Here is a 19619-nt window from a genome sequence, read left to right as displayed (position 1 = left end):
GTTCCACTCGCTTCAGTCGGTAACACCCTGAGGCTGCCCAAAGGTCACGTACCAAGCTGCCATCGTCTGTGTAGGGAAGTATCAACGGCTCTTGGCCTCCTTCATAGGCCAAGAAGGAGAAGTTAGAGACCACCATTAGCAGCTGCTCCATTTAAATACCTTATTCTCCTGCGCGTGAAGCCTCAAGGAGAGGAGGAAAAATGTGAGGGGGGTGATATTGCCCAAGAATCGGGTGCGAGGACAGTCACCTCAGCGCGGCTTGTGCTGCCCACACGTGTGTCTGTGCTTGGGGCTTTCCTGCAGACAGASCCCACGTTGTGATCCAGCTGGGTAGGGAAGGCATCTTAGACCGTTGATGCAACAGGAAAATAAGGGTCTCCACAAATTCACAACATCCTTTCAGGCTTTAAAACACCTTGTGTATGGGCTCGCTCTCCAGAGGAGGCAGTGTCGGTTGGTTTTGGCCAAGCTGACCACTACCATACCTGCCAAAACACTCATTTTTTGTTAAAACTTGCACACCCTGCACCCTCTCCAGTCAACTGCCATCTGCCTATACMTATGCCAGGCAGTCCTTCCTCCTCTCCTCCTCCTCTCTCCACAGCAGCCCCCAGCATGGACCAGATCAGAGCCATAGGCCAGAGCAGAGCACTGCCACGTGCCAGTGAAGACAGATACCTCTTCAGGAGGGAGAGCCTAAGAAACTTCCAGTTAGAGGACTGCAAACCATCCATGATTTCCTGGATTCACCAGGATGACTGTGTAATATCCAGCGTACGTAAAACGAAAACTGGGTCTTGCTGCAGACTCTCAACTGTGGAACAGTATCTACCACTTCTCCAATTAAATAAAAAGAARAAAAAACACAGAGCACTTTATTAAGCACAGTTGTGGGAACTTAGTTTCAGTCTTCAGTGGGTTCATCTGAATATTTTTTCCATTTCAGTTCATGTAAGTTCACGCCCTTTGGGTTTCACATAAAGCCGTAGGGCCTGAGCAACTCCGAATCTCAAAATCAAAATGTCAAGTTGAAACGAAACCATAAAAGGCATTTGGATTTGCATGAAAACGGGCCCAGATTTGCTTCAGGAGTTCCTGAAGCCTGGTGGAGCTTTTGAAGAGCCTAATCTGAGTTTTGTGGTTTCAGTGCAGACTGAAACCAGCACGAGAGAACAGATGCTCTCCTTTCAGGAAGCCAAGGCAGAGGGGAATGATTAAGACACTATGAGAACAAAAACCACGGGGCGAAGAAAATCTCCAAAACCGGATTTTCGAGTGCTGAAACACCTAGTTTTAGGAATTAAAGGACACGGGTCACACGGAAGCACCACAAGGTAGCATCGCACAATGCTCACCCTGAGCAGCACGAATCCTCCAAAACGTACTGCTGTCCTGGGTGTCTTGTCACCATTCACACAGTAAATTGGCAAAATTAATAGGCAAATAGGCAAAACTAAAAATAAGTAAATAATTTTTAAAAAGGCACCAATCAAAAATACTTGGGGTTTTGTGCTTTCTGGTTAACATCCATAAACCTGTCCCAACATCAAATATTTTAAATTCTGGCTTTGATCTGTTTTTTAAAAGACAACTTTTAATTTCACAGCCTGTTTTTATTCTTATTGGATTTTTTTCATGCCTTAAAAATTAACACATTAGCGTGACAAGTCAATTTAGTGGATGATCACTTGAAAAGATGCAAATAGAATAAATATATTTAGAATAAAGATATTTATTTAGAATAAATATAGAATTTATTTATTTAGAATAAATATAACTGAGAAATTAACATGTCTTTCCATTTAACAGTCTACACATTACATTCAATTACACTTTTTACGTCACTGTCATTTACACTGACAGGATGCAGAGGAGGTGACTTCCTGGGTAGGAGCTGATTGATCAATTTAGATTTAGCCTCCTGGTGGAGCAACTGAAAGGCTTAAAAATGGTAACAGCATGTCATGGCTAACATCATGTGGATGCAAAATGTTATGAATAACGCAAGCAAAAACTGAAACTCAGAAGAGTTTTGCTTAGAGGGCATTTTGTCCTCTAAGTGTGCGTAAATTGAGCTTCTGTCCCCTAATTTAACTTTCAGCCCCATCTTCCTGCATTTTCTAGGAAAAAAAAAATTACTAACCAAGGAAAACATAAATTTGACTGAAATGCCTTTTTTTCTCCCTCCATTAACAAGATATTTAGTTTCACATCTGCTYAACAGTCCATCAAAGGGAATCAAATGGTTTCCCATAGCTGCAGCATTATCCTAMATTCCCAAGAACGTGGAGCTACTTGACTGCTACAAATAATATTTGTTTCGCACCAAGATTCTGTGCTTTTAAAGGCCATTTGCTCTCCTCACCCTTTCAGCACCATCTTCTGCAATTCAGATGATTTTCCCCTAGGTCCAACCTGTCCTCCTCACAGAGRCCTCCTCCTCAACCAGGTGTTCCTGGTTGAGAGTCCATCACAAGCACCATCCCAAACAGCATCCCAGCTTTGGCTGCCGTCCTCCCCCCGAAGGATGGTTCACCCTGTGGTCTGGAGACGTCTGCTCAGGCGCTTGTCCCGCTGGCAGCTTTGGGCACCCTCTTAGCCCAGACCGGGTGTTCAAAGGGCGCTTAGTCACGCCGCTTCCACCAAAGCCAAGGACAGGCAAGGCCGAGCAGCCTCCGTGCCTAATCTAGACCATCAGCAGACAAGGGCTCCTTCCAAACTCCTGCAGTGCGCACGGAAATACCAGAGGTGGTTGGAAACCTGCAGCAGGGCTGATTTTTCTCTCCCAGTGTTGGCTCTGCCACTTCCTTAGGTCGGGGGTAGAAACAACTGTGGGGCAGAAGTTCCCCAAACCATGTTGCAGCAAACTGCCCAGGGATCCTCCCCTTTCAAAACTGTGCTATTTTTGGTATGTTTTCATAGTAAGGTATAAAATTTTTAAACACAAACCAAACCACAACATTTTAATCTATCTAAAATAAGGGTTTAATTTTCTTCCTTGGAGGGCAAGGTTAAAAGTCCTCTTCTGCAGACAGCCTTGACCTTTGGCGAGCAGCCTTAGGAAAGCAAAGCAAAGCAATCAAAGCTCAAGCCCCTGCTCCGGGCAGGGTTGGAGTGTCCAGCCCTGTCCCAAACCAGCCCTGCAGAGCAGGCACGATGCAAGTGAACGCAGCTCTCCAAGCTCCCCGGGTAGCTCGGGGCTACATGTGGTCACTGACCCTTTGATGGTCACCTCTTTTTTTCATCAGAAGCGTCAGCCTCAAAGGGAGAGGCGTGCGTGGTAGCCAAACAGGAATTTCATCCAAATACTAAGGTTCGGCCAGCTCTTCTCACAGCGATTCCACATGGACTTCGGGTCTCTGCAGGCTGCACAGCGTTTTGAGGAGCCATTCCCATAAAAGCTCCTATCCAAAATATCAGCTCCGCTCCAGATCATATTGGCAGCATTTAGGGAAAGACGAGGCAGAGGAGGGAAAATTTTCCAACCCTATTTAAGTAGGAAAAAAAAAAGGCAGAGAAGGAACCTTGCATTATTCATCCAGCAGCAAAAAAGGTCTTGAGAAAAAAAAAAAAAAAAAAGAGGGGAAAAAAGGGAAAAATAATGTGAAAGAAACAGCACACAGGCACAGAAAAGGAACAGAAAAGGCACAGAAAAGGCACAGGAGGCATGAGACTGACTCTGTAATGGCACATGCAGAGCGGAGGTGGTCTCGCTCACTGTGTGCCTGGCTGGCAAGTTCCCCAAAGGTCCCGTGGGACCATGAAAGGAATGAATCACCCTGAGTCTGCCAGTAGCATCCTGACCTGCCTGCGGCTGCAGGCAAGAAATAACCCCCAAAAGGAGCAGAGAAACAGTGAAAACACCAATCCCTCAATATTATGCGGAAAGAGCAGCACAGCTGGACTCATTTTGAGAGGCCTCTGTCCTGTGACTGTTTCATCACCGCAGCTTTTCTTGGCATTGGTGTAGGGAGGAAAGCGGACAGCTGGATTGCCCTTCCGAGAGGAAAACGCAAGGCCCTAAGCACAAATGCCCGGTACGCAGGGGAGCAGAGCCGGCTCCATGGGCCCTAACGCTGTGGGAAGGCGCTCGCCCGCAGGCTGGGCCTGCGCGCTTGGAGATGCCCTGTGGGGACCTGGGCACAGGACCGGCTTTTGGGTTGGGACTGAAGTCCTCCCTGCTTCGCGTGTCCTCTCTGAGGCCGGCCGGGCACCGTGGGAAGGGTGCGGGACTAGCCCCACCGCGCAGCGCTGCTTCCCTTGAATACAACCCCAACCTCGGGAATTTGCAGGTCAGGATTTCTGGAAGCAGGGTCGTTTCTGGGTGTCTAATGACCCTCGTTGGATTTTGAGTAGGCCATGCCYGAGCCCAACCAGCAGACGTGAGCTGCGATGCGCAAGGATCGCTCCCTGTCTAGGGAGCTCAGCGCTGGGCCAGGTTTTTCCACAGCTCAGCACGTTGGGCCCCGTGCTCTTCTGGAAAGCCTGACTCACAGTGCTAGCAGCCACGTCAGCAGCCCAAGCCCTGTTATTTACYTGCAGGAGAGCAGTGTCTGGAGGCCCCGGGCGCGGCGCAGCCTCCCTCCGTGCGGGCGCTGCGACTCCAGCAGAGCTGACCTGGCACGAGCCRCCGCGGGAGCAGCTTGGGACGCGCTGGAGCAGACAGGGCTTCCTGCCAGCCACGAGCCGTCCTGGGCCTCCTTCCTGAGGAACCAYGTCGTTGAGGAGAATATCCAGATTTGCAGCCATGGGGACAGCCTCTCAGGCTTCTCTTAGGGATGAAAAAAGCAGCCCGAGTGCATATCCCACCACTTAATTTCRCCCCAGGGGTTGCAAATACACAGTCTTTGCATCACAGGTGGGACAGACATGGGCAACCAGCATCTCTTTCCATGGGCACACGTGTGCTTCTAGTCCTCCATCAGCCTCCAGGAGAGAAGCACCTGCTCCCTCCCCAGGCTCCTGTTTTGCTTGGCACATAGGGAGTGTGCCAAATGAATYTAACAAAATAAATTCCAAGCAGTTGGGGAAGCAGACAAAAATCAGCATGGCTTTAATTTCACCAGAAAGTGAGCATGGAGCCAAATTCAGAAGCTTCTCAGGCTTCTTGACAAGCCCTACGAGGAGGAGAAGGAGGAGGAGAGAGCTCACAGGTGAGGTCACCCAGATGGAGGCAGATGTTACTTGGTGATGTGCGTCACCTCCTGCGACTTCAAAAGCTGTGTGCAGAATGCAGTGCTCCTGGCCAGCTGCAAGAGAGAATACTGCAAACAGCAAAGCCAGGCACGAGCTTCCTCAAGCCAAGTATTTGGTTTGTAGGGCTTTGCACACCAAGAGCCACCCCAGCCTCCCAGAACATCTTAATGGCCAAGAGGACTGTGACCAGCCCTAGGAAAAAGCTCTAGGAGCTTTCTTCTAGAAACCAAACCATCTTCACCATCGTGATCATCCCAGCTCTAAAGTGAAAGGCAAGAGAGGGACCTGGTGCAGCTTCCCAATCCATTTGTCCCACAGCAAAATAGACCAGAAGAGGAAAAGCCCTTGCTTTTCCCTTAAAGAATAGCATAGCATACTTGTACTGATTTTGCACCCAATCCTATACCCAATCCTACATAGGATATCCGATATCCAGTCCTATGTAGGATGGTGAGACAGGCCTTACCTTGTGTAAATCAGCAGGAATACATGGATTGCACTGGAGAAAGGGAGCTGTCRCCACAAGCACACAGTAAGACAACCATGCAACTTTCAGGCTGTATAACCTCAGTCACTTTTTTAGCTGAAAACATGTACATGTGCTAGATTCCTGCAGAAATGAGCTTGCAATTTAACTTTTGGCATGGAGCAAGCAACCGGATAGGCTCCTGTTTCAAATCTATGCCTCTATGACATGCCTTGAAGATTTATTACCTAAATCTAAAACTATTAGCTTGAGCTGAACAATAGACTCATAGAAGTAATTTGAGTAATCACTTGCCATACAAATGCTCAAGTTCCAGAATACACAGTTAAGAACACATGCATCTCTGGGCACTGCAATATTGCATTTAGAAAGATCAAGTCAGGAAGCCAAGTAATTAACTGAGAAACGTGTGCCACAATCAGACATCTAATATATGTCTTACACAGTTCAGGATATCATACTAAGAGGAATGGGAGAAGAAGATTTTATTATTAGGTTGGAGTTTTGGGGCTGGCTTTTTTGGGGGCCAGTGGAGTTGCCCACAAAACGTTGTCTTGTTGCAAGATGTAGACATTCAGTATCTGATTTTGCATCTCAACAAGGAATGTTTCTGAACTGATTCATGCTAAAAATAGGAGGGGATTTCTGCTATTATCATAATACAGGATGTCATCTTCCTGTGCCAGCAAAGGCTGTTGAAAGTGACCAGCCTAACTTCATAAAATATCAGAATAGCTATGGTGCGGTCTGTTCGTCTTTCACACTCGTGCTCATTGTGGTTTCCAGGCACACAGCAGTATCCTACCTGCTACAGACCATAAACAAAAATATGGGACGGGAAACCAAAAAGGTGGGAGAGGATTCATGCATGTATGGATCTAAGCTTCCAGATGGAGCTAAAGAGAAATGCCAGGACGGATCTCAGCCTGCTGAGGTCAGCTAACATTTATGGCTAAATCCGTACAAAAGAAGAAAATGAACAGAAAATAATCATTTCCTTTGCTGCAGATATAGAAACAATGTCAGTCACAGGAAGTACATGTGGTCTCATCTTTAGATTTTCAAATAAACATCGGGTGAAATGACATCAAGGAAGAAATGGAAAAATCCTGGGAAAATCCTATTTTTAGTTCTTTCCTTTGCTTTCCTGTGCATGAAGGCAATGTTTTACCCTGTTCTTACCTCTGCAGTTTCACTGATGTCATTTCAGTGGTACTTGGAGTACGTCACTGTGAACTATTCAGCAAAAGGCATGAAAAGTATTACTGTGGGTTAAAACCACAAGTTATTTCAAATTAATCTTGCTTCTAAAAGCTTCACTGATAGAAGAAAAAAAAAAAAAAAAAAAAAAAAGGAAAAAAAAAAAAAAAAAAAAAAAAAAAAAAAAAAAAAAAGAAAAAGGGAAAGAGGAAAAAAAAAAGGGGGAGTGGGAAGAGGAAAAATGGGCAAAAGGGGAAAGGGGAAAAGAGAAAAGGGAGCACATAGGAATTTCTTGTACATCTCCAAGAATAAAATTCACAGAAGCATCCATCCCCTATTTTCCTGCAAGGAGATCACTTCCTACACTGCTTCCAAAGGTCTTTGCTGCATGCAGGTTCCTATCAAACACAACCAGTTTTGGTGCAAGTCAAATCAATGCTATTTCTACATTGCTCATTTATTTTTGTATCCCAGCAATGCGGGTTTGTAAGTGAAAGGGGAAAGGCAGCCCGGATAACCTGGGGCTATTTTTGCCACACGTGAATGCTTCTGTCTGAAAGCTAGAGGATGTTTTTTCCATGTCTTCTCTGGGATGCCCTCCTGCAGTTTCCAATTCCAACTTCCCATTCTCTTTTCATTTCAGCTTCAGTGGAAGAGCAAGATATTTCTGGTTACTGTTTCTACTCTCTAAAGGTACCAGCCCAGCTCCAAGTGGCCTTGGCCTCAAGTGCAACCCCCATCCAGGTACATGGGACTTTTCTACTGAAAGATTCCTCTTTAGTGCATTTACTCCCTAGCCAGCACTGAGCACTACCAGTTTATTTGCATGATGGCAGAGCTGCTGTCATTTATCCTCAGTTCAACCTTATTCAGCCAGGGCAACATCTGGGAAAAAGGAGCGAGATTCCTGCAAGACCCCTCAAAAATAGGGCCACTCGTCTCTAGTGAGGCCCTTGTTAACACACCAGGTCTTTTTGCATTGCGATGCAGACTCCTCCTACTTGTAGGAGTCAGCCAAAACGTGCATTTATCTCAACCTAATTCAAGGGAGTTTCTGCTGAGCTTCTGCTTTTGCCAAATAGTTTACAGTAAAATGGCTCAGCGGGGCCTCTCACATCAGGTGATACCGTGCAGCCAACCCCTTTGTCAAAAAGCACTTTGTATTTTTAGAAAAAGGGAAACTGAGAAGATCACTCTCAGTCTTTAAAACATCACAGGAAGCAACTTCAGAAAGGCAGCCTGTATGATTCAGCTGAGCCAAGTAGCTTGATAATCATCAGTTTTCTCTCTTGTCACTGGCCCTTCTGGTGGCATTTCTTCATTTGAAATATGTAACGTAATAGTGATTTAAAAAGAAGAAAAAACACACAGATTTGTCTAAAAAATGACAAAGGAAGAAGCGCTCAGGGAAGCTGCTGTGCTGGAGCACAGAGCCCAAGGGAGCCCCTGGCATCCCTGGTGGTTTCTAGACAATAGGGACTCACGTGGTTATTACTAAGGAAAATCAGAAAGAAAAACCAAGGGGAGATGCTGGTGATGCTTTGTCCTTTTGTTTGTTTGTTTTGCATTAGCTTTCACTGCACATTTTGGGCGCTTGGACCCTCTGCCCAGCACACCAGCAACTCAGCTGTGATCCCTGGAATCTCGCTCCATGTATTTCTCTTTTCCTGTCCCGTTATGGGGCAGGAAAAGGTCTTAAGGTCCTGTTAAATCATGAAAAGAGCAATTGTCCACCGAGCTATCCAGCAACCGCTGAATATTTTGCAAGACTTGATCTGTTTCCATTTAGGTGGATGCCGAGACTCCCACTGRCTTGGAGGAGAACTGCTTTCACCACCCTTGGAGGAGGCCATGCGATATCTACGGAACAGCTCCTCTGCTCGGGGAGAAATGAACTCACGTTGTGCATGCCCAGCCTGGAACGTGGTGCTCCTGCAGCTCTGCAGGGCTTCCCTCCTTTCCTTCCCAAAATGCTGGGGGGATGAGCCCAGATACCCTCCTCTCCTTGCACCTCCTAGCACTGCCAGGCCTCCCCCATGCCTCACGTACACGTTCAAGCCATTGCTACAGCTTGAGAGGAGAATCAGGCCCTGATTAGAAATCTCCAGCTCCAGCCTTGGTGGCAGCTCCCAAGTTCTTTAGAGTGAGGAGCCCCAGAAAACCAACYATCAACCCCAGAAATTATATATCCRATGAAAGGAAACTGCAGATTCCCAGCTCCCCAGCAACCAAAACTTTGCTTTTACCACACAAGAGAGAAGCAACTCCCTGCGCTTTGAAATGCCTTGTCTGACGCTGAAACAAGGAGTCACCCTGACACATAAAGATCACAGGCAACATTTGAAGTGGCTCTTGTTATCTTTCGACACAGCCTTGTCACAGGATCCACTAACATTGAAACAGAGGCACTAACAGAGGCACTGATGCCACTTCCCACCACACACAACATGAGTTTTATTCTGCAGCTCGGAGCATTTGAGAGCTCAGGAGGTCCAGGAGGCTCAGGCTGGAGCTGCTCTAACTACAGTGGACCTCACAGATCTGTTGCTCTTTCATTCCTCCACCACTTAGGAACATCTCTGGGCACCTCCCCACTGCCGGGCACACGAGCAGCCTCTCTCGCTTCCAGCCCTTGACTTAGTGGGGTTCATTTCCATGCAACGCGCCCCGACTGGCTCCAGGGACAGACCAGTCTTGCTGTGTTCATCTCTCAGCACCCAGAGCCAGGGATCTTCCTTTATTTGCTTCCATGACAATGTGATAATTTATACAGCTTAAACAGCTAAATGGGGCTCCTTTCATCTCCGATGGGTTAGCAGATAACAGGCAGTTGTGTTGGCAGGTCTCCTCGGGACTTCATGGTGCTTTCCCGCCCCGTGGTTTGCCCTGTGCCCCTTCCCACAACCAGGCCCCCCTGGCTAACCCAGGCAGGCTGCCCGTGCCAGGGAAATGTGCACAGGGATCCATCCCCCCGCCACCCTCCACACAGACCAGCAGCCTCTGCCTTTGCCCCTCTCCAGCACAGAGGAGGAACAGGTAGGTGCTGAAGGTGGTATCTGCCTTTAGCACACCTCTTTTAGAGGGAAGCTGCTCTACATTAAAGCAACTAGCTGCAAATGTACAAGTAGCAGCTGGACTACAACCTGGTTGCCTCTTCGGAGGAGACCTGAACCTGATTTTTTTGCTTGTTTGTTTTTTTTTTAATGTTTTGGATATCTGACAAAGCTATTTTGAGGTTATAGACTTTTTCATGCAATACTCACATGGGAAGTTCACATGATAGAGCTTGAAGCTATGATGAGCATCATTTTACGTGAGCTAGGCAAGGCGTCGATAAATATCTAAGAGGAAGGAGCTTTTAGCAAGCAGAAATTTTCCAGTGATGCAGCGGAAACATCCTGAAAAGATGCAGAAATTATATTTTTAAATATATTTTTAGATAAATTATATTTTTAAATATCACCTAATATCTACTAAGCTGTACATGCATCACAACCTGCTATCCCAAGACACATGAAGAACAGATAAGCCCCCATCTCAGGCTCCCACAGCTTTCAGCATTTCTGTTATCTGGACAAGGGCCATAATTCTCCCACTTCACAGCACTGACCATACATAAAACGGCCTTTGGGTGGAAATGGATGAACATGAGTTAGATATTAGCCATATAAAAAGACCATGTCCAGCCCCACACATCCACCTGCCCTCACTCTGCTTGGTACCTGTCCAAGCATGTGCCACCTGCCAGGACATCCAGTGGCCCTTGTAGGTGCTGGGGCCCTCTTTCCTCACCACAGAGCTGTGCTCCTCCACACAAAAGCAGTTYCCAGTGGGTCTTGGGTTCCCTTTGGGGAGGAAGGAAGATTGATGTAAATCTTCATTCTTCCATCAGCCTCACTTCCTCTCCGGGATGCACATGTACCCATCCTCATTTAGGAAATGAATATCAGACATTGGGTTGCAGCCAGAAAAAAGTAAAGAGCCTTCCTTTTAGGAATAAACATTACTCTCKCTAGGCCATGAGCTGGATTAAGCCCCGCCAGTTACAAGGGAAAGGTTAATTACCAATGCCCAAATTAGCTACTGGCATGTGYGGATTTCATTTCTACTACGTGCACGCGCACACACACACACTCAGCAGCACCTAGAAATCCACTTTGTAGACAACATCGCAGCAAGCAGCACACGTGGGACACACGAGCTGATCTTGTCACGATCGCCATTGTCAGCCCTGGAGCACAGATCTGTGACCAAAACATCCCTCCACCTCAGCGAGCCACAGACCAGGCTCAGTGTCCCCTCGGCTCCCCCGAGCTCAATGTCCCTGGACTTGGTCTCCATGATAGGAGGACGGAGGCAATGCTGCCAATCTGCCAGGTCCTTCCCATGGCGAGGGAAAGGAAGAGGCTGGGGAGCAGCACCCTGATTTGCAGCAAGGGAGCTTAATTCCCCGACAAGCCRCTTAACCACCAAGAGTTCCCTTCCCTAGGGCATGAGCAGCGCCTCCAAGCACATCTGAAGCACCAGTCACTGCTTTTTCCCATGTCAGAAGGCACCGCTTCCCTGCTGGGGATGTAAAACGGTGGGGACCGTAGGAGTCTGCGGAGGTATGTTGTTTTACATCTGCTAAAGGAACATGCTTGATTTACTAAAAGGTTGTTTTTCTCACATGACTACTCTGTATGATAAAACCTCTAATTAACTGCATGGCAAATATGATGGGAAGACGCTTCTGCTAATTATTTCTATACCTTTAGGCAAGGGAATAAAATCAATATGTACCCAGAAAAATGATAGTTAAAAAACCTTGGCAACTGTGCTGTGGCTAAATGAACAGTGTGGTAGCAGTGGATGGGAACGGCTTTGCAAGCCAGGGTGCAGCTGAAGYGGTGCCTCACATGCGTCTCACCTCCAAATCCTCCTCTGCTTCCTCGATGGGATCCTGCAGCCTCCTCCAGCTCCCCTGGCAGCATCCTGTGTCAGGCGTTCATTAGGGTCACTGCAATGTTCGGGGCAATATGAATCACTGGAAAATAAAYGCACACAAAGCTCTCACAGGCAACGCAGTTCACAAGCACACGTGAAAACGTCTCTGTGGACGTGGGCAGCCAACAGCACGGTGAGGTCTGGCCTATCCCTGTCCCTCCATGCTCCTTAGTGCAAGGCACCACAAACCTACCCACCTCGAGCTCCCTGGCAGAGCCAGGCAGCGCCCATGGGTGCCTCGAGCACTCCTCAAGTCAGCTGTAGGGAGGGGGTTGCATCCTTCAGGTCTCTCCTTGCAGCCTGGGCCCGCTACAGCATCTCCAGATGGACCAGCAGAAAAACGAGGAAGAGGAAGAGCCTTTGGGTGAGAAAGAAGTGGCAGGTCCCAAGCAGCGTCCCAAAGAGGAAGCCTTTGACGAGGACTGCAGGGAGCAGCCAAGTCTGTGATCAGATCAGATTCCTGAGGACATAAACCATAGATTCAATTTTTTATAAGATATAAGATGATGTCTGGTGGGAAGTAAGGCTCCCGAGCTGCAGTTTGAGACCTGCAGTTTCCAGTGTGTTGTTTGCATTCAGTATCCTAAAGCCTGTCAGCTGTTAGGTCCTCCCTGTGAATGAACCACACAATGACTTTATGCTGAAAAAAAAGCCTTTGCCATTTTTCTATTCATCTGCTTCTATCTTGTTTCCAAAATTCAAGGCATTCTTGATAAAACAAGGGATTTCGATTGTAAATAACATAGAAGAATTGGGAACTACAGAAACAGTCTCCCAAGACCACACTAGCTACCTCTATTGCAGAAGAAAAACTTATTTTTTTGAAACACAAAATGCTTAAAAAATAGGTTGCCCTACATTTTCTTGAATTCAAGAGAAAAGTCTGTGCTAAAAGATGTGATGTTTTAACTATAYGAAAATGGCCAAAAGGAAGAAAAAATCTTAGCAGCAATGCAACTATATGGCACAACATTGGTTGTTATTTCTCACAAGGGTGTAAGTGTTGGGGTACAGCTATACTTGTTCAAAACTAAAGCTTGCAGTGGCGTGTGACCCTCTCATCAACATTATCTCATCGCACACTCAGTGAGAGACCCGGCCAAGGGGTTTCAGCCCAGGGYATGCGTAGTGTGGGTGGCCCCACTTGCATCACCCTCGAGCAGATCCACATTCCCGAGAGCCACCGAAGGTCTTGCTGCTTTTTCGGACACCCGAACGCTGGGCCGACGTGGTGGTGGTGTGTATCTGCAAGCCGGGGTGYGCTAGCCCTGTTTGTAGGCCACGGAGCCAGCTCCGCTGATCTGCGGGCGAGATAAAGGCTGAAAGCACCAAACTACAACCACTCGCAAGCGCCGTTGCATCCAGCRACCTTCATTCAGGCATGCGAGAGCCCCAAACACTGCTGTGAGCACCAGCCGCCGGGGACAGGCAGGACAGCACCGTGAAACCTCTTCCCATTAGATGGAAAACACACATCCCTCAAGCCACACGGACCTTTCATTCCCAGTGCTGGGCAACCCTTCCCTGGTGGAGGTTCTCCCCATCTCCCTTCCACTTCCATGGTGTCTCAGACCTCTATCTCTTAAAAAGCACATCCCCACCATGCCTGCATCACCCAAATCCACCAGCACAAGCGCTTGCACCTTCCAGACCTTCTGCAGCCCAAGTTTCCTGGAATTCTCCCTCCTTTCAAATGTGAGATTACAGGGCTGTTCACAGGGGTGAATTTACATCAAAGGGAGTCTTGAGCATAATTGCCCTGACTGGCACCGAAGAGGCATGTCCAAGAGCTGGCTTTTCTATCAGCGCAAGTCACTGCTCCCATTTCCTCCGAATTACGCTCCCAGCTTTGTGGGCGACTAATCTATTCATTTCTCCCAGACCCACAGCGCTGTGGGATTCTTTCCGTGGTGCATAATGGGCTCGCTAGGAAAAGCTAGGGGAAAATCACTGCGCTCCTTGCATTCCTCACTGACAGGCAAACCCCTGGGAAAAAAAAAAAAAAAAAAAAAAAAAAAAAAAAAAAAAAAAAAAAAGAGAGAGAGAGAGAGAGAGAGAGAAAGGGAAATAAGGGAATTTGGCAATCCTCCCTTCTCAGGGAAAGAGGATACTGGCAACCTTTGTGGAGAGGACAGGGCAAAACCTGGATGGACAGTACCCTTTGGATAATAGCCCAAAGCAATAATGGGCAGGCTTATCTCCCAAGGCTCTTTAAACTACAACTATCTCATCACTTTTTTTTGTTTGTATGAGGAGCCTCCTTCCCCTGATATCTTTAATTAAGGGAGATTTGGTTTGTTTTTATTTGGTTTGCGTATTTATTTATTTATTTTTACTGCTTGGTAGCTTTTATCTGGCAGGGATATGTAAAGAGTGTGCCTGGGGAAAACCATATTCATGGGAACAAACTTAACAAAGCCACTTTAACCTGGCTGCTTTTTTAAGCAGCACCCCAGGGCAATCCCTTGAAGATATTTATGCTCCTACAGCGAGTTAGAGGCTTCTAAAAAGTCCCACTAAAGCCGCTTCCTTTTATTTCCCTGGGTCCGGGGAATGGGAAGCTCTACCGTCGCTCTTCCCTCTGTCTGGAGCTGGTTTTGAGGCAGATGCGGAGCCGCAAACTGCTGAGCACCTCGGTCCCTCACAGCACCCAGCAGGCCCAAAGGCCTCCGGTGAGGTTATCATCACGCACAATGTGGATACCCAGGTTACAGGTGGTCTGCAATATTTTGCCATTCCTTCCAGATAATATCAATATGCAACATTATTTCCCGGTCAGACTTAGTTTCTGTCAAAAAACCTACACCACGTGCCTGCAAAGCTTGACCCAGGCCCCACGGATGGTACCCTCAGATGAGCTTTCGGTGTGTGTTCACCTCTTCCCAAGCGCAGACAGCCCAGGCCAGCACGGAGGAGGGTGCCGTGGGGGACGTGGCCTCAGCGAATGGCACCATCCCATCACCAGTGGGTCACCAGTACCACTTAACTTTCAAATACCAGCCCACCAGCTGCAAATATTTCAAGATTATAAGGCAGCCCCTTCCTGCAGCCCCACACAGGCCCTTCCTGCACCCTTAAAAAAAAAAAAAATCCCCAATAGCTTAGTTTATAAGTTCAGATCTCTAAGAAAAAAACACAAACATCTGGATAGCTTCCCTTCAGGCATCTAAGCGAGGGGAGTTTTCCAGCCACAACCGCACGTTTTTTCACCAGCACTTCTGGGGCCAAAAGCTCCCTTTTGACAGACATGGGGCAGGCACAGGGGGAAAGAAAATGTGATTCTTCCACAGCTGGAATCCCTGGCTGGTGGTGGCAAGGAAGAGAAGGGGAAGAAGAAGAGAAGAGGAAGAAGAGTTATCTGAAAACAAGGAAGGAAATGACGCTTCATCCATATTTTACACAAACCTCAGCTATTAWGGGGGGAGTTATAAGTAACTGAAAATGGGCAAAAATGGGGAAGCTTAGGCAGCTTAGATGCAGGCCTGCTTTACTCAGGCCTCTGCACTGCCCCACCAGTGGGGTGCGGGTGCATTCAGGCTGGCATTGCTGCTCTGGAGCTTTATTGCCCTCGGGACAAGCAGCCCCTCAAAGCCCTCCCAAAACTGTGCACAGGGACTTGCCACCAAGGCTGGGTCCATCCCCAGCATGGGAAAGACAGGAAAGGCAGGGAAAGCAGGGGGCTCCTGCTGCTGCTCCCCTGCACAGGCCAAGCCCCTTTTTGCAGAATATTTGGGGACAAGCACACAGAGGAGGAGGGCAAAGAAGCATGGTGGGCATCAGCACATCTTCTTGAACCTCATCCATGGGGCCGGGGTCTTTGGCTCTGTGTGAGCCAGGACCTAGCAGAGCTGGCTGCTCTGCATGCAGCCTGGGAGATCCTCCAGGATAACATCCATGTCATCATGAGGATTAAGGAGCCCCTTCCTAGCCCAGGCTCCACAGAGGAAGACGCCGCTGCCCCAAGGAGCCTCTCAGCTCGCCGTGGGGCGCTTGCAGCCAGCCCGAGGTGGTGCAGATAAAATCACCACCGCCTACTTGGTGTTTACCAGCCGCCTGCACCGCTGGGAGCTAGCCCAGCTGGGCTGAGACTCTAGGAAAGACTTCTCCAAATTTCCTGGAGAGAAAGTAAATAAATAACAGTGGAGCCCAGCTCGAGCCATCTTTTCGGTTGAGAAGCGAGGGTCTCCAAATCGGGCGTCTTGGGGCTTTAGGCTGCAGAGTGCCTCGAACTTCACATTAGGGGGTTAAATCTCAGCCTGTCCTGGGTTTTCATTCACATCAAGGGGCACCAGCTGCTGGGAGGGAGCGGAGGAAGTGCAGCAGCCTGGTAAACTGAGGAAAAGGTCTCGAGAGCCTCGCAGCTGCCCTGGTATAAAAGAATCATCTTTCAAACTGATAAAAAAAAAAATGTTACAAGCTCTGATAAGCGTAATCTCCTGGGCTCTGATAAGAATAAATGAGTACAAGCCTTTCACAATGCAGCAGAAGTGAACCACMACCCCATCCTACCCAGAAATACTCTTTCTAGACACCGCTTCCTTTTGTTCTCCAGCAGCACAAGCACTGGAAAGAAATGCTTTAGCTTTCCTCACCATCTAGCAAATTTGAGCGGAGCAGCCAGCAAGAGGACTCTGCAGGCTCCACCCTATTGAATATGGAGCAATTCAATCCAAAGCAACTAAAGCATGCAAATAATTACATTGACTTCAAATGAAATTATTCCTGTGTTTAAGTGCTCTACTGAATCAGAGCCAGGGTGCTGAACACTCTGGAGGATCAAGTCTTAAATATTTTGGAAGGCATTAGGCAAGAGCGAATGGTTTGGGAAACAGGGGGGAGGAAAGTGGGAGGGAAAGGAGTTCTCCCACTGAATAAATAGGTAGATTTCAGTAGACATTTTTGATGGAAATGAGCAGAGAAAAGAAGAATGATAGAAGATCTGAATGCGTCTGGCCATTTGCATCAACTCTAAGTTAACCATCTCATATCCACAGTGACCCAGAAACGGAACCAAATATGTGGTTATGAAATTAGATTAAGAAATACATCTTGCATCAACCTATGTGCACAAGTTAACATGAACAAGCAGACCTCCTCACACCAAGATTGAACTTACTTTTCTTCCTCCTGTCTTACCATAGCTATGAAGAACCTACTGAGCCGATCTGCTGTTCCTGAAGAGACAGGATGACTTCTATGGCACTGAAAGTGGCTGAAACTCCCTGCATCCCAAGTTGGAAAGGGCAGATGTTTTCCACTCCCTGTGAATCTTATAGTCATGCTCCAGAAGGCCAACAGACCATCTATCCACGCACAGGGTCCATCTCTAACACCAGTACATGCCCTCATACCTCAGGTACAGAGGTTTCTTACTGGCCAGGTCATGCTCACGACGGCAGGGGCAGAGGGAGCTCGCGCAAAGCCCCCCAGTTTGCCGGGACCCAACGCCATGGGAGCAACCTGCTGAGCCAGGGCACAAGGGGCACTGCAGAGGGCAACCCAGGCACTGGGGGATGCCCCTCGCAGGGGCCTTCATGGCCACATCAAGGAAGAGGAAAGAAAGCTGGAAGCAGAAATGGAAAGTCAATGGAAGCAGAAATGGAAAGTCTCAGCTTCATGCTGAGAAGTCAGAAACATCCCATGCCATCGCACATTCCTGGAAGGCCTCATCCCGGGGCCTGTGCACACTGCTCCATCCATCCCCATCTCCTCCAGCACGTCGCCGATTTCCTGCCCTAACAAAAACACCATGCGCTTCTCACGCCTGATCCCGCTTTCTTCCAGAAGCAGCAGATGAAAGCCAGCGAGCATTAAAGTGAATAGCTTTGCTTTCAACCACATTTGGAGCAGAATTCGACCCAGAATTAAAAGGACACTCTCTACCAGGGATGCAGCAGGTTTCTGATGCTGTTCCAGTAGCTCCAGGAGGCACACCTGCTCTTGGATCTGCATGGCAATTTCTGTGGTTTGGCCACTGAGACTGCTTTTATATTGTTTTTAAATGTTACCATTAAAAACAAAGAGCTTCTTTGCGCTCTCTCTCTCTCTCTGTTTTCCCCGTGCTTCACTTAGCTTAGGGAGGACTGAATAGACATACAAGTGAAAAAGCCCTGCCAAAAAGCTTCTCAGGACTGTGCACAAAAATGCCCCCTGTAGCCACTYAAGGTATTTCACCCCCTGGCAGCTTTCCCCAAGGCTCATTCCCCAACTGGCCACCTCTCCCGATGAGATCTGCTCCTGAAGGACCTCCGCACCTTCTGCTCTGTGTTTCCATCCTGCTTCTCTCCTGCTGATMCTGGGGATCGTGGTCAGCTGGTGCCATCAGGTTGATGCTCCCTGTGAGCTCCGACGGCCACTGCTGTTCCTGCTGTGTCTGCACCGCAGCCACGGGCTCACTCAGCACCACAAAACCACGCTGGGCGAGAGGCCGAGGCCATGGTCTAGCTCTCCCCATGATTAATCCCCAGGACACATCTTATGCTGTGGCCATTGCATGAGCAACAACACCAGCTGGCCTTTGCTACCAAGGCCCAAACCAAAGGGCACCCAGCGAAAACGCTTATAAAAGCAAATAAAACTGCCTTAACTGCTGGTCTGCTGTCAAGCAGCAGCTTTCCACAGGTACTGCCAGCAGTGCAGGGATCAGGTGCAGGGATCAGGTGAAGCTCGTGGTGTGAACAAACCACTCACGGTCACACAGTTTTGTAGGATCTGCTGAGTGTGGGAGAGCAAGGCCAGGCCCACAACTGCAAAGGAGAGTTTTCAAGCAAGTCAGCATGATTTTAGATGAGTTTTGGATAAAAAAAAAAATAAAAATGTATAGATTAAGCCAGTCTCAGACAGGCGTTCACTTTCTACATAGGATGGCAGCAACCCCACAGGTTAAAGCACAGCAAGGGCCACCGTAAAGAGCATTTCACTTGAAAAGACGTGGCACGCGCCTTTCCCCATAGCCTGCCCCCAGCAGGCACGTGAGCACCCAGGGAATTTTCAGCCCTACCTGTCACCAGGATATTAAGAGCAATAACAGCCGGGGCAGGTCGTAGMTGCCGGGGAGCCGGCGGCGAGCCTGAAACCGGAGCCCGGGATTTGCGTCAAGCCTGAACAATTAGCAACCGCTCCAGGTACCTCCGGCCATAGGGCAGCACTTTGGAAAGCGTCTGCGGCCGGATGAGGGCTGTCACATCCCTGGTGTCAACACACGGGCCCTGCCGCCGGCTCCGCGCCGCCACGTAAGGACGGCCGCCCGGGCCGGCCGGGAAAGCCGGCTCTCAGATAAGGAGCTGCTCGGCGTGGTGATAAGAGCGAGGCGTGACTGTGCGGCAGGGGCCGAGCTCCCAGCTCGCTTCCCGACAGCGAGCAAGGTTTGCCCCGCCGGGGCCACGGGGGACACTCTTAAAGGCTCGTAAATGCAGCCATGGACACGGCTCCCACGCGGCACGGGGGAGGCTCCTGCAGCCAGCCGGACTTTTGCCGCTTTGCTAGGCAAAAAAAAAGCCGTTTCTTGAAAAACAAGGAGGAATAACAAAGCAGAACGGGTGCATTATAGGAAGGGATGGCTTGCTTCCAATCCAAAGGGCAACATTTCTACTGTGTGGTGCAAACTGGCCAACCCAAGTAGTATCTGTGGGACATGATTCCTCTCTCTGTCCAGCCAGCACCACCCAGATCTTCCTCTCTCCATCATCAGGAGACACACTGACAACCACAGAAGTCCATTCCACTCTCAAAGAAAGCCACAATTCCTAGT

The sequence above is a fragment of the Nothoprocta perdicaria genome, unplaced genomic scaffold (genome assembly GCF_003342845.1).
Source record: "Nothoprocta perdicaria isolate Ctin4 unplaced genomic scaffold, notPer1 scaffold_169, whole genome shotgun sequence".
Classification (NCBI taxonomy): domain Eukaryota; kingdom Metazoa; phylum Chordata; class Aves; order Tinamiformes; family Tinamidae; genus Nothoprocta; species Nothoprocta perdicaria.
Note: the sequence above shows the minus strand (reverse complement) of the source record.